Here is a 14136-nt window from a genome sequence, read left to right as displayed (position 1 = left end):
AAACCAGTGTACGAGGTGCTGGTCTCCATGTATCCCCACAATGTTTTCGCTGAAATCCCGCAGAGTTTCTAAGTAAAATAGAGTCCATTGTAATGGGGGAGCCTGGTGGGATTTCACGCTCCTGTGGTTAGGACAGTATAAACCTTCTGACCAATCCCCTTTAATATTCAACTAAAAAAATAAACCATTATATTTAATGTATATTTTATTATATATTATATTTTTATTATATTTTATGTTATTATGCGTTCCTGTGTGCTTGAGAAATTCTTAAACTTGACTTTCATGGAGATCTTTTTTTACTTCTATACTGTATATGGTGTACACATGACATACCACTTGTCTGAATATAAAATTACTATATATATATATATATATATATATATATATATATATATATATATATATATATTTATTACTATAAATTTTAAAAAAACTCACAAAATCAGCAATGACTTGAGAATTGAATAGGAACAAGCCTGATCCCACGTAGCCGATACATCTCTAGATTTATTCGTAAGGCGTCCATTCCTCGCTCATGTTTGTCAGAAATATAATCTCCAAATTCCCAGAAGAAGATACAATAGGAGCAGAATAACAAACAGCAGCTATATACAGTAAATATATCGCTAGAAAAAGGGATGAAATACGGCTGTAAAATATTCAAAATAAAATGCAGAAGATACGCTGAAGACATGGACTTTACTGAGGTTTATTACATGATCTATTACACGATATTTCATCCAGTCACTTTGTATTTGGGCGACCGTTTTTCAAACCACTATAGCTTTATAGTACAGTATATAGGGAAGAGATGAGGAGGAGATTATTCTTACTGTAGATAATGTGACCTGGGGTCTATAGGAGTGAATGTGTGTAAATAGTGCAAGGTAGATACTGGATTGTATTCATTACATGACATAATACATATAATCCTGTATACTAACTGTATATACACTATGCCATTCATTTCCTGATTCCAAGAGAAAAATCTACAGGAATAAAATCAATATTCTTCCAATAAAATAATATAACTGCTGGAGGCCACGTGTAACCTAAAACCTACTAAATATAATGTATATATCTGATCCAGTTACTGATTTACTATACACACATAGCCATAGATAACTGAGTGTATAGAGATTAATGTAGGTAGGTAGATAGATAGATAGATAGATAGATAGATAGATAGATAGATAGATAGATAGAAAGATAGATAGATAGATAGATAGATAGATAGATAGATAGATAGATAGATAGATAGAGTAATGATAGATAGATAGATAGATAGATAGGAGATAGATAGATAGATAGATAGATAGATAGATAGATAGGAGATAGATAGATAGATAGATAGATAGATAGATAGATAGATAGGAGATAGATAGATAGATAGATAGATAGATAGATAGATAGATAGATAGATAGGAGATAGATCGATAGATAGATAGATAGATAGATAGGAGATAGATAGATAGATAGATAGGAGATAGATAGATAGATAGATAGATAGATAGGAGATAGATAGATAGATAGATAGATAGATGATAGGCAGAAGATTTTAAAATAAATACATATCATAAAGATGGAAATAACATAGATGAATATGAGATACATATCAGATCAATAGATGGATAGGAAAATGATTGATATCAGATACATATGAGTTAGAATATATTAAACGTAGAAGATATTAGATAGATAGATAGATAGATAGATAGATAGATAGATAGACAGAAGCATTAGATATGACATAAGAGATATTAAGGATAGATATCAGATAAATACATATCATAAACATTTAAAATATAGATATGAATTATTAGATATACAGATCAATAGATATGAGTGAATTATATATGTGATAATAGATATCAGATTGGAGCCAGAACTGTACAACACCGCAAATAGAAGAAGCATGTTCTACTAGGACCATATACCAGATTGTACGATGCACCATGTGTAATGCACAAGTCTTATAGGGCAATGTCCGGCTCTCACAGGTTTCAGCAGAGTTTGCTGTCCAGTACTAGATCCTGAGACTTTTGGATCCTCAGAAGCTCAGACTTATGTTTCTTGCCTGTTGCAGTCAGAGGACGGACGTTTGGTAGATTGTCTTATTATGTCCTTAGTGCAGAGGCAAGCAATGGGGTTCTTCCTCATGTCCCCCAAATACTGCATTGCTGGAAAGTGTCGAGGATGTGCAGGATCAGTCCAGAGTCTCCTGGTTTATGGGCAGTCTCCTAGATCTCACCGATAGTACAAAGGGATTAGGTCTGAGGGCCAGGCCATTGGTACAGCCCATTGTTAGCTCCTCTTTGGGGTCTGAATGGAATGAACACTGATGCAGAAGAATAGAGGTGAAGAGAAAAAGCTGCAACATGGAAAGCTGATCTCCAATACATCTCCTTCTGCCCAGTGAGAAGATCATCACTCCATAGATGAGGTCTTTGTTGAGTTGGCCATTCTCATCCAAGAACCTCTCAGGTTGGAATTGGTCAGGATTTGTCCATTTGTCCACATCATGGTTGACTGACCATTGGTTGACAAACACTATAGTGTCTTTGGGGATGTAGAAGCCATCAATGATAACATCACTGGTGGTAGAGTGAGGAATGGTCAGTGGCACAAAGCTACTGAAGCGTAAGGATTCATAGATAAAGGCTTCGACATATGGCAACTGGGCCCTATCTTCAGCAGTGGGCCTCCTGTCCTGTCCCACCACTTTATCTATCTCCTCTTGTAGCTTCTTCTGTATATGAGGATATTTGATCAGTAGAAGAAGGATCCAGGTTAAGGCGACAGAGTTAGTGTCCTGGCCAGCACCTAGCAAATCTGTGACTGTCCCTTCCACATATTCCTTGCTCAGAACCTCTCCTGCTCCCACCCCATAATCAATGATCTCTATGAAGGCATCACTCATATCTCTGGTGACCTCAGGGTTGTAGGTCTGTCGGTGTTGGCTAACTTTATCCTTCACAAAGTAAAAAAACTCAATGTTTAAGTCTTTAAAGCTCTGATACAGGCTTCTCACTGGGTTTGGAAAGGACTGTAGCCAGGGCAGGAGGTCCACCAAGCTACCTGCGCCCACAGTTTGCCCAAATTTGTCATTCCTTGCCAAAAGAGCTTTAAACTCATGGTCATCATGGCTGTAGCGTTTACCAAAGCACAATGCACACATCACATTGGCAATGGCCACAGTACATTCATGGTAAGGGTAAAAGTACTTACCACCAGAGCTGAGGTGCAGGAACACCTGGATGAGGTCTTCAGCTTCACCTACTACATGTTGCTCAAACAGCCTGGTAGTTTCCGTATTTATGGTGGAAAAGGCTCTAAGGGTTGAGTGGGCGATTTTCTTGTGTGCTTTCCACAGGTCGCCGTATGCACCAAATGCCATGCTCTTGCCCCCAGAGACAACCTTGAAGGAGGAGAAGTTGGGTCTACCAGCAAATTCTGCGCTGTGCTTCACCAAAGCTTGCCTGATGGTTGACTCTCCATTCAATACAACAATATCACGCGAACCCAGTTTGATCTTGAAGATGTTTCCATAGAGTTGTGCCATCTTACAAAACGTTAGATGAGGCATTTGCCCTAGTTGCATGGCATTGCCGACAAGAGGCCAAGGAAATGGACCAGGTAGACTCTTCTTCTGTCCATGACCTCGCACCCACAAACAAGCTTCCAGGCAGATGAGAAAAACAAAGGAGAACATCAGAGCTGGTTGGACGCTGCTCTCCCAATCTTTCCATGGTCCAGATACTTCTATGTCATTCATTGGAGTCATCTTGCAAATTTTTTGTTAGCACTGGATGTGAATGAGTTGCTATTTCTTAGTCCATGTCAGGGGTTCCTCAGATCTCAGTAAGAGCTTCCTGACTCCTCAATGAAGTTTTTTTTTTTTGTTTATCCTGCTCTTATATATGGCACTTATTGAAGTGCACTGCTGCTGCCATATATTTATAAGACGCAGGAGTGAGGTGGGTAGAGCCGTCTCCTCCCAATCTTGTGGACCCTCCATCCCCTCCAGCCCCACACTGTAAATTATCATGTGCTCCTATTCTGCACACAACTCCAGAAGCAAACAGAAAACTTAGAGGAAAGTGTCAGAATAATAGAAGTGAGGTACAGAAGGGAAAGACTAATATGGACGGGAAACTGAGAAAGCAGCTTCATGTAAGAAGTATAAGAGTATATAGTTATAATGCCCTGGAAATGTACATGACACCAAGGAACGTAACACAGAAGGAACAAACCTCCGCTCCTCCGGGTCCTCTCTATAGGATTCCTTTATTCATTGTGTCTTAGAATCACACACACAGATAGATCAACTTGTTCTTTACTTTCCAACCACATCAGTTGGAAGTTTGTTCCAGGCATCTACTACTCTGCAAGGAAAATAATATATTCTGATCTCACCCCAGATAGAGATAACATAAGATAGATAGATAACCTAGATGATAGATAGATAGATAGATAGATAGATAGATAGATAGGAGATAGATAGATAGATAGATAGATAGATAGATAGATAGATAAATAGAGATAGATAGATAGATAGATAATAGATAGATAGATAGATAGATAGATAGATAGATAGATAGATAGATAGCCTAGATAATAGATAGATAGGAGATAGATAGATAGATAGATAGATAGGAGATAGAGAGATAGATAGATAGATAGGAGATAGAGAGATAGATAGATAATAAATAAATAGATAGATAGATAGATAGATAGATAGATAGATGATAGATAGATAGATAGATAGATAGATAGATAGCCTAGATAATAGATAGATAGGAGATAGATGGATAGATAATAGATAGATAGATAGATAGATAGATAGCCTAGATAATAGATAGATAGATAGATAGGAGATAGAGAGATAGATAGATAATAAATAAATAGATAGATAGATAGATAGATGATAGATAGATAGATAGATAGATAGATAGATAGATAGATAGATAGGAGATATAAACGCCCATGATACTAGTGAAAGTAAGTGGATGTTCCTCCTCATATTTATAAACATTTTCATATGGTGTGATTATTTTATATATATGTGTGTCACTTATATTGATCTGTAAAATGTTACTAGATCATTGTATATTTATAGCACTTTGTTACACTGTATCTTTCACTTCACCTAAGTGTGTTTTGATGTTGTGATACATTGTTTCCACATGCTGAGTAATTAAATGTAATTATGCACCATATGATGTGGTTGTTATTTAAACTGGTGGTTTTCCTCACTTCTTTGCTTGAAAAAGGTTCGAATAAGAACCGAAACGTCGCTGCTTGGAATAAACCCACACTTTTTCTAAATGTTGGAGTGCTGCCATTTTTTCCACTTCTTAGATAGATAGATAGATAGATAGATAGATAGATAGATAGAGTGTTGGCCAAAAGTATTGGCCCCCCTGCAATTCTGTCAGATAATACTCGTTGTCTTCCAGAAAATGATTGCAAGCACAAACTCTTTGGTATTAATATCTTCATTTATTTCGCTTGCAATGAAAAAACACAAAAGAGAATGAAAGAAAAGTCAAATCATTGATCATTTTACACAAAACTCCAAAAATGGGCCGGACAAAAGTATTGCCCCCCTCAGCCTAATACTTGGTAGCACAACCTTTAGACACAATAACTGCGCACAACCGCTTCCGGTAACCAGCAATGAGTGTCTTACAAGGCTCTGCTGGAATTTTAGACCATTCTTCTTTGGCAAACTGCTCCAGGTCCCCCCTGAGATGTGAAGGGGGCCTTCTCCAAACTGCCATCAAGAGATCTCTCCACAGGTGTTCTATGGGATTCAGGTCTGGACTCATTGCTGCCACTTTACAAGTCTCCAGTGCTTTCTCTCACCACCATTTTCTAGTGCTGACCTGAAGTGTGTTTTGGGTCATTGTCCTGCTGGAAGAGCCCTGACCTCTGAGGGAGACCCAGCTTTCTCACACTGGGCCCTACATTATGCTGCACAATGTGTTGGTCGTCTTCAGACTTCATAATGCCATGCACACGGTCAAGCAGTCCAGTGCCAGAGGCAGCAAAGCAACCCCAAAACATCAGGGAACCTCCGCCATGTCTGACTGTAGGGACCATGTTCTTTTCTTTGAAGGCCTCTTTTTTCCTGTAAACTCTATGTTGATGCCTTTTCCTACTTTTGTCTCATCTGACCAGAGAACATTCTTCCAAAAGGTTTTTGGCTTTCTCAGGTAAGTTTTGGCAAACTCCAGCCTGGCTTTTTTATGTCTCTGGGTAAGAAGTGGGGTCTTCCTGGGTCTCCTACCATACAGTCCCTTCTCATTCAGACGCCGACGGATAGTACGGGGTGACACTGTTGTACCCTCGGACTGCAGGGCAGCTTGAACTTGTTTGGATGTTAGTCGAGGTTCTTTATCCTCCATCCGCACAATCTTGCGTTGAAGTCGCTCGTCAATTTTTCTTTTCCGTCCACATCTAGGGAGGTTAGCCACAGTGCCATGGGCTTTAAACTTCTTGATGACCCTGCGCACGGTAGACACAGGAACATTCAGGTCTTTGGAGATGGACTTGTAGCCTTGAGATTGCTCATGCTTCCTCACAATTTTGCTTCTCAAGTCCTCAGACAGTTCTTTGGTCTTCTTTCTTTTCCTCATGCTCAATGTGGTCACACAAGGACACAGGACAGAGGTTGAGTCAACTTTAATCCATTTCAACTGGCTGCAAATGTGATTTAGTTATTGCCACCACCTGTTAGGTGCCTCAGGTAAGTAACAGGTGATGTTAATTACACAAATTAGAGAAGCATCACATGATTTTTCAAACAGTGCCAATACTTTTGTCCACCCCCTTTTTATGTTTGGTGTAGAATTATATCCAATTTGGCTTTTTGACAATTCTTTTTGTGGTTTTCCATTGAAGACAAATTAAATGAAGATAATAATACCAAAGAATTTGTGATTGCAATCATTTTCTGGAAGAAAATGAGTATTATCTGACAGAATTGCAGGGGTGCCAATACTTTTGGCCAACACTGTAGATAGATAGATAGATAGATAGATAGATATGACATTAGATAGATAGATATTAGAGATGAGCGAACAGCATTCGATTGAGTACATGTTCAATCGGATATCAGGCTGTTCGAGATGTTCGATTCGAGTCGAACACCAGGTGGCAGACTCACTAAAAATTCAATTGCCCTCCCACCTTCCATGGTGCTTTTTTTGCACCAATAACTGCGCAGGGGAGGTGGGAGAGGAACTACGACAACGGAGGCATTGAAAAAAAAAAATCGGCAAAAGTAATTGGCTGGCTAATTCAGGTGACCTAAAAATTATACGAACAGTGGATTTAATATCCGGTTCATATGAGACTGTGAACTATGTGACTGTGAGACCAGGATAGATGTACAGGCAGGGTTAGCTAGGGATTACCTTTATTTAGGTGGGAATGTCACTCACACAGTTCTTTGGTGCTCTATCTGGTCAAGATCCATGTCAACTTGCGATATGCGCGAGCTGACTTTTTCCCATAGGAATGCATTGACTAGCAGCTCGGCTCATCTCCGGAGTAGCCAGGCTGTGCGCACGGCCAGCACTGCTACATCTCGGCATAGGAATGCATTGACCAGCGTTGATTGGCCGAATGCCATACAGAGTACAGCATTCGGCCAATCAACGCAGTGTCCATTCTGGTACGATTTTAGACTCCGCCTCCTCACAGACGAGCCTCCGGCAGAACCAGCGTTGATTGGCCGAATGCTGTACTCTGTATGGCATTCGGCCAATCAACGCTGGTCAATGCATTCCTATGGGAAAAAGTCAGCTTGTGCATATCGCAAGCTGACAGGGATGCCGACGTAATACAGTGACTTGGGCATGTTAGATGCCCCCAGACATACTTCCCCTTCTGTCCCAGTTGCATTCCAGAGGTGTTGGCATCATTTCCTGAGGTGTCATAGTGGACTTGGTGACTCTCCTGAGTCGAATAGTGGTTTCCCCCTAAACGAGTATTTATTCCTCATAGACTATAATGGGGTTTGATGTTCGATCGAATAGTCGAGTATTGAGTGGCTACTCGAATCGAACTTCAAACATTTCACTGATCGCTCATCTCTAATAGATATGACGATAGATAGATAGATAGATAGATAGATAGATAGATATGAGATAGATAGATAGGTGAGAGATAGATAGATAGATAGATAGATAGATAGATAGGAGATAGATAGATAGATAGATAGATAGATATGACGATAGATAGATAGATAGATAGATAGATAGATAGATAGATAGGAGATAGATGGATAGATAGATAGGAGATAGATGGATAGATAGATAGATAGATAGATAGGAGATGGATAGATAGATAGATAGATAGATAGATAGATAGATAGATAGATAGATAGATAGGAGATAGATAGCCACTGTGATACATGAGGATAAGCCATTGGCTCATTTTCAGACTGGCGATAGAAGTTTACGCTCTATAAAGTCAGGATTAGTAAATCTACTCAGTGTTTTATGGGCAGTTTCGCGGCTGTTGCTTTATTTCGCTGCAGTTTTAGTCCGGAGTAGTTCATGAGTCCCCGTGGACATATATACTGCTTTATTTCTGTCAGTCTTGGAGCATAGTATATAGTTTCTATCCCCGGCATGCTCTGGATATGATGTTTTCATAGCCCCCTATCTCATCTCCACTACAGCAGGCATTACTGTATGAAACACCTTGAAAATAAAAAAAATAACAACTTTGTAAATCCCTACAAATGAGCGTGTAATCTGTGCGGCACCTCTGCGTGCTGTGTGACAATCCCCGGCCTGCTCACAATCAGCTTTGTAGCTAAAATAACAAAACTGCACATTTCCGTTTTACTCCAGATCCAAGACTTCTTACTTAAGACTTGACTGATCTCATGCGTCATCTGCCGGCTAATGAGGAGAAAGACGTAGTCCTAATGTGAGGAGTGATGGCTGGTGCAAGTGTGTTCAGTCCATATATGAAGGTCTAGTCCTAATGTGGTGAACTATGAGACTCTATTCGGCGATTGAGCAAATTTCACAATCGGGATCGGCTGAAAAATGATTGGAAATCGGATTTTAAAATCTCAAGATCGGCTCAACCCTCAAAGTGACTTTTCCCATAGAGAAGCATTGACTAGGGTTGAGCAATCGGGATCGGGAAAGATCGGACCCCGATCAGCGATCAATCAAGTTTCATGATCAGAAATCGGATTTTAAAATCGATCCTGAAATCTCAAGATCGCCTCAACCCTAGACAAGAGGTGAATGTAACAGAGGGCTGACTGGGGACACATGGACAGATATCGCCGCAATATACAGTAAAAATTTCTACAAATCTCATCCACATATTGTCATGTACCGCCATCTATGGCTTTCACCTTTTGCTGGGGAAGTCCTGCAGCGATTCCATCGTACAGACCCGCCATGTCCAACACCGTATATAAGAGACAGACCAGAAATATGGACCGTAATTGGATATCGAACTCTACATCTGGTGCGATAGTTTCAGCATCGTCGAGTGATATCCCCACTCTATGGCAAGCTTCCATGACGGTGAAGATGGGGTTAATTGGCAGGCTACCTCCATTCAGCCACACTCCATTGAGAAAATAGTAAGTTATGACTCAGCAGCGAGCCTTGTCGTAACCTAATCCCAAACACTGAGCGCCGGCGTTTCCACCGTAATTGCTCCCAGCTCGCTTGTGTGTTTGCCATTATACATTTTATTTAATATATCGCAGAGCCCCCCACCCCTGATTCTCGTGTTATAGCTTTGTATTATGGGAATTACTAGGCGCTGAAGACATTTAACACCCCCTGACTTTCTTCCTTCCTTTGCCTGACCCCCTTTTATTATACGGAGAGCAGGCCAGGACCTTACTTAAGGCTTGCATGTGAGAATACTGGCAGTGGAGGAGAAGGGGCGCTTGTAGTCACGAAGAGACGGCCTGGAAGTGATCACTGTTTATAGCACTCACTTCCCCTCACTTTCAGCTCCTGTCACGCACGGCAAAGGGTGAGCAGGACATGGGGGCTTATTCCGGGGACTGCAGGATGGCGTCTGAGGAAGGAAATTCTTCGACTGACAGTTGGCCCCTGCCCACAAGTTATGTTCTTCAGCTACTGTCACGATTTCCCAAAAAAATAGGAGCAAAAATTCCAGAGATGTATAAAAAAGAAAAGAGAAAAAGCAAAAAGTTGATTTGATATAAAACGCTATTCAGATTAAACATTTTGTTATCTGACAAACACTAGTGATGTCACAGAAGGATTTGTGAGGAAACCCACCTATGATGTCATATCTTACTTGGCAGAGAATTGTGATGTCACAGATATTTACATGACTGAAACAGTTTTATGGTTTTCTACCTGTATATCTGACTAATACTAATTGTGATGTCATAGTGTGTTACAGGTCTAAAAGCCACATGTGATGTCACGAGAATTTATCTGACTGAAACACCGGTGATGTCACAACAATTTACCTGACTGAAACACCAGTGATGTCACAACAATTTACCTGACTGAAGTGCCGGTGATGTCACAATTTACCTGACTGAAGCACCGGTGATGTCACAACAATTTACCTGACTGAAGCACCGGTGATGTCATGGCAATTTACCTGACTGAAGCACCGGTGATGTCATGGCAATTTACCTGACTGAAGCACCAGTGATGTCACAACAATTTACCTGACTGAAGCACCGGTGATGTCATGGCAATTTACCTGACTGAAGCACCAGTGATGTCACAACAATTTACCTGACTGAAGCACCGGTGATGTCATGGCAATTTACCTGACTGAAGCACCGGTGATGTCACAACAATTTACCTGACTGAAGCACCGGTGATGTCACAACAATTTACCTGACTGAAGCACCGGTGATGTCATGGCAATTTACCTGACTGAAGCACCAGTGATGTCACAACAATTTACCTGACTGAAACACCAGTGATGTCACAACAATTTACCTGACTGAAGCACCGGTGATGTCACAATTTACCTGACTGAAGCACCAGTGATGTCACAACAATTTACCTGACTGAAGCACCGGTGATGTCACAACAATTTACCTGACTGAAGCACCGGTGATGTCACAATTTACCTGACGGAAGCACCGGTGATGTCATGGCAATTTACCTGACTGAAGCACCAGTGATGTCACAACAATTTACCTGACTGAAAACCAAAACTGGACAGGAGACGGTTTTTTTTTTTTTGACTGGACACAAAGTCGGACATGCAGGACTTTGTGTCCGGTTAAAAAAAAACCAAACAGTTTCGCCGTGGAGACCACAAAACGCTCATAGGCGCTCACGGGCGGACACGATCTGCCGGGTTTCTGTCCCCTGTCGGCAGAAGACGGAAACTGAAAGCAGAGACCGGGCACAGGTGTGAACCCGCCCTTAACTGGCAGAGAGTTGTGATATGACAAATACTTAACCAAAACACAGTTGCTTTACTGACCACAACCAATTGTGATCTCACCAACCACCATCACCAAAAAACCCCACTTGCGATGTCACAGAAGCCTACCTGGCTGAAACTGTTGATTTCCTTTGCTTTCACTTAGGGTCAGTTCACATGGAGGAATTTGCTACAGATTTGAAGGCAGATTTCGCTCCAGAATCAGGAACGGATTGTTCCCGAATCCACCAGAGATCGCAGCAGGACGCGGAAAAAAGAAGCATCCTGCTCGATCTTGCCGTGGATTCTGCCCACGAGACTCCCATTCATCCGGGCCTAATCAGGAGCAAGATGGCGATTTATTGCATCGGCACCCAGTCACGGCTAGCCCGCGCGAAAATGCCAGCGGCGGAAAATGAAGAGGAATATTCTCTTTATTTGAACAGACCCCTATACGCATGATGTATACATTATACAAATGCCCCTGATGGATGTCATAAGTGTCATAACGTCGTAGTGCCATAATATAAGACAAGGCAAGATCTGAGCAGGCTTTACCAGGGTTAACTGGGATTATTTCCGTTCCTGCTTCCTCCTCTCTGGATGAACTTGAAGGACATGTCTTACTTAATCAAATGTCTTCTGTTTGGAATATTTTATAGCTATTGGATATAAGAATCTGGTCTGGGCTCGCTCCAGTATGTTGTGTAGCCGCACCACAGCGAGCCCGTGTAATTACTGACAGTGCTGATTTATGGGGTGCTTATTGTCTATTATTCTGCGATTTTACTGCTGAAATCTGGAGGCGACGGGGGGGCTGATTATTACTAAATAGGATCCAGGTTTCTGTACAAGTGCAAAAACATGTAGAAAAAGAAAAGGTTTTTAGTTGTAGTTTGATCTGTTGTAAAAAGACAAGGTCTTGACACATAGATTTCATCATCACAAGGCTCGGCTCATCACATCGTGTTATATAGTATACACGACGTAGGCTTACATCTGCAAACAAGGCCGCAAGGGCATGCTCTATTTTTATCAGTTTTCATGGATCCCTCCATACACTGCAATCTATAAGGGATCTGTGAAAGTGAGCGCTTTTCACCCACGTTAGTCTGACTGTAAACTAAGGCTATGGCCACATGGGTCAGGTCCGATGTGAGATATCCACAACAGACCCACCGCCAGGTAATAACAAAGAAAGTTGGCTGGGCCGGGAATTGGCTAATAATTGCCATACTGCATGTTCAAAACCCGCAACGTAAATTCAGGGGTGAACTTAGCCTCTCTGCTGCCTGAGGCGAACTACAGAAAGGCGTCCTTCACCAGTTTGGAAAAAAAAAATGGATACCCTCCCGGCTATCTTTGTTTGTGTGATGGGTCACCCCAATTAGGGAATTGGCAGGTAAAAAAATCCCCTTATTTGACACCACATAGTAACCCACCCCCTTTTTTTTGGCCCACCACACAATATGACCCCCCCCCCCCTTGTTTTGGGCTCACAATCTACATTTTTTTTCCCTATCAGTATGTCTTCGAAGTGTGGGAGGAAATCCACGCAAACACGGGGAGAACATACAAACTCCTTGCAGATGTTGCCCTTGGCAGGATTCAAACCCCAGAACTCCAGCGCTGCAAGGCTGCAGTGCTAACCACTGCGCCAAGAGTCTGTTTCGCACTGCCGTCCCTGAGAAATATCTTCTTTCTTCCTTATGTAAATGAGTTTTCTCACAACATTGGGGACGTTCCCAGTGCTGCTTGAAGACTCTCCAGCGATGGCTTCTTTCTTCTTCTCCGGACCACCTCTTCTCTCGTGCTTCTTCAGCACGTGTCTGTCGGCCATTTTCCTGTGGCCTCTCCAGTACAGCTAGTTGGATTGTTATGGACTGCATTATGGACGTGTGTTGACTGAAGTTATAAAATGGTCAAATGTTTACTAGAGATGAGCGAACACTAAAATGTTCGAGGTTCGAAATTCGATTCGAACAGCCGCTCACTGTTCGAGTGTTCGAATGGGTTTCGAACCCCATTATAGTCTATGGGGAACATAAACTCGTTAAGGGGGAAACCCAAATTCGTGTCTGGAGGGTCACCAAGTCCACTATGACACCCCAGGAAATGATACCAACACCCTGGAATGACACTGGGACAGCAGGGGAAGCATGTCTGGGGGCATAAAAGTCACTTTATTTCATGGAAATCCCTGTCAGTTTGCGATTTTCGCAAGCTAACTTTTCCCCATAGAAATGCATTGGCCAGTGCTGATTGGCCAGAGTACGGAACTCGACCAATCAGCGCTGGCTCTGCTGGAGGAGGCGGAGTCTAAGATAGCTCCACACCAGTCTCCATTCAGGTCCGACCTTAGACTCCGCCTCCTCCGGCAGAGCCAGCGCTGATTGGCCGAAGGCTGGCCAATGCATTCCTATGCGAATGCAGACTTAGCAGTGCTGAGTCAGTTTTGCTCAACTACACATCTGATGCACACTCGGCACTGCTACATCAGATGTAGCAATCTGATGTAGCAGAGCCGAGGGTGCACTAGAACCCCTGTGCAAACTCAGTTCACGCTAATAGAATGCATTGGCCAGCGCTGATTGGCCAATGCATTCTATTAGCCCGATGAAGTAGAGCTGAATGTGTGTGCTAAGCACACTCATTCAGCACTGCTTCATCACGCCAATACAATGCATTAGCCAGTGCTGATTGGCCAGAGTACGG

At 41.9% G+C, this 14136-nt stretch overlaps 1 pseudogene; it reads right to left on the bottom strand.

Annotated features, from left to right (window-relative positions):
• Window positions 1-2209: 2209 nt before the first annotated feature.
• Window positions 2210-3841, bottom strand: LOC142212911 (cytochrome P450 1B1 pseudogene; annotated as a pseudogene).
• Between the last annotated feature and the right edge of the window lie 10295 nt (window positions 3842-14136).

The sequence above is a fragment of the Leptodactylus fuscus genome, chromosome 7 (assembly GCF_031893055.1).
Source record: "Leptodactylus fuscus isolate aLepFus1 chromosome 7, aLepFus1.hap2, whole genome shotgun sequence".
Lineage (NCBI taxonomy): Eukaryota > Metazoa > Chordata > Amphibia > Anura > Leptodactylidae > Leptodactylus > Leptodactylus fuscus.
Note: the sequence above shows the minus strand (reverse complement) of the source record. Positions and strands in the feature narration are given on the sequence as shown.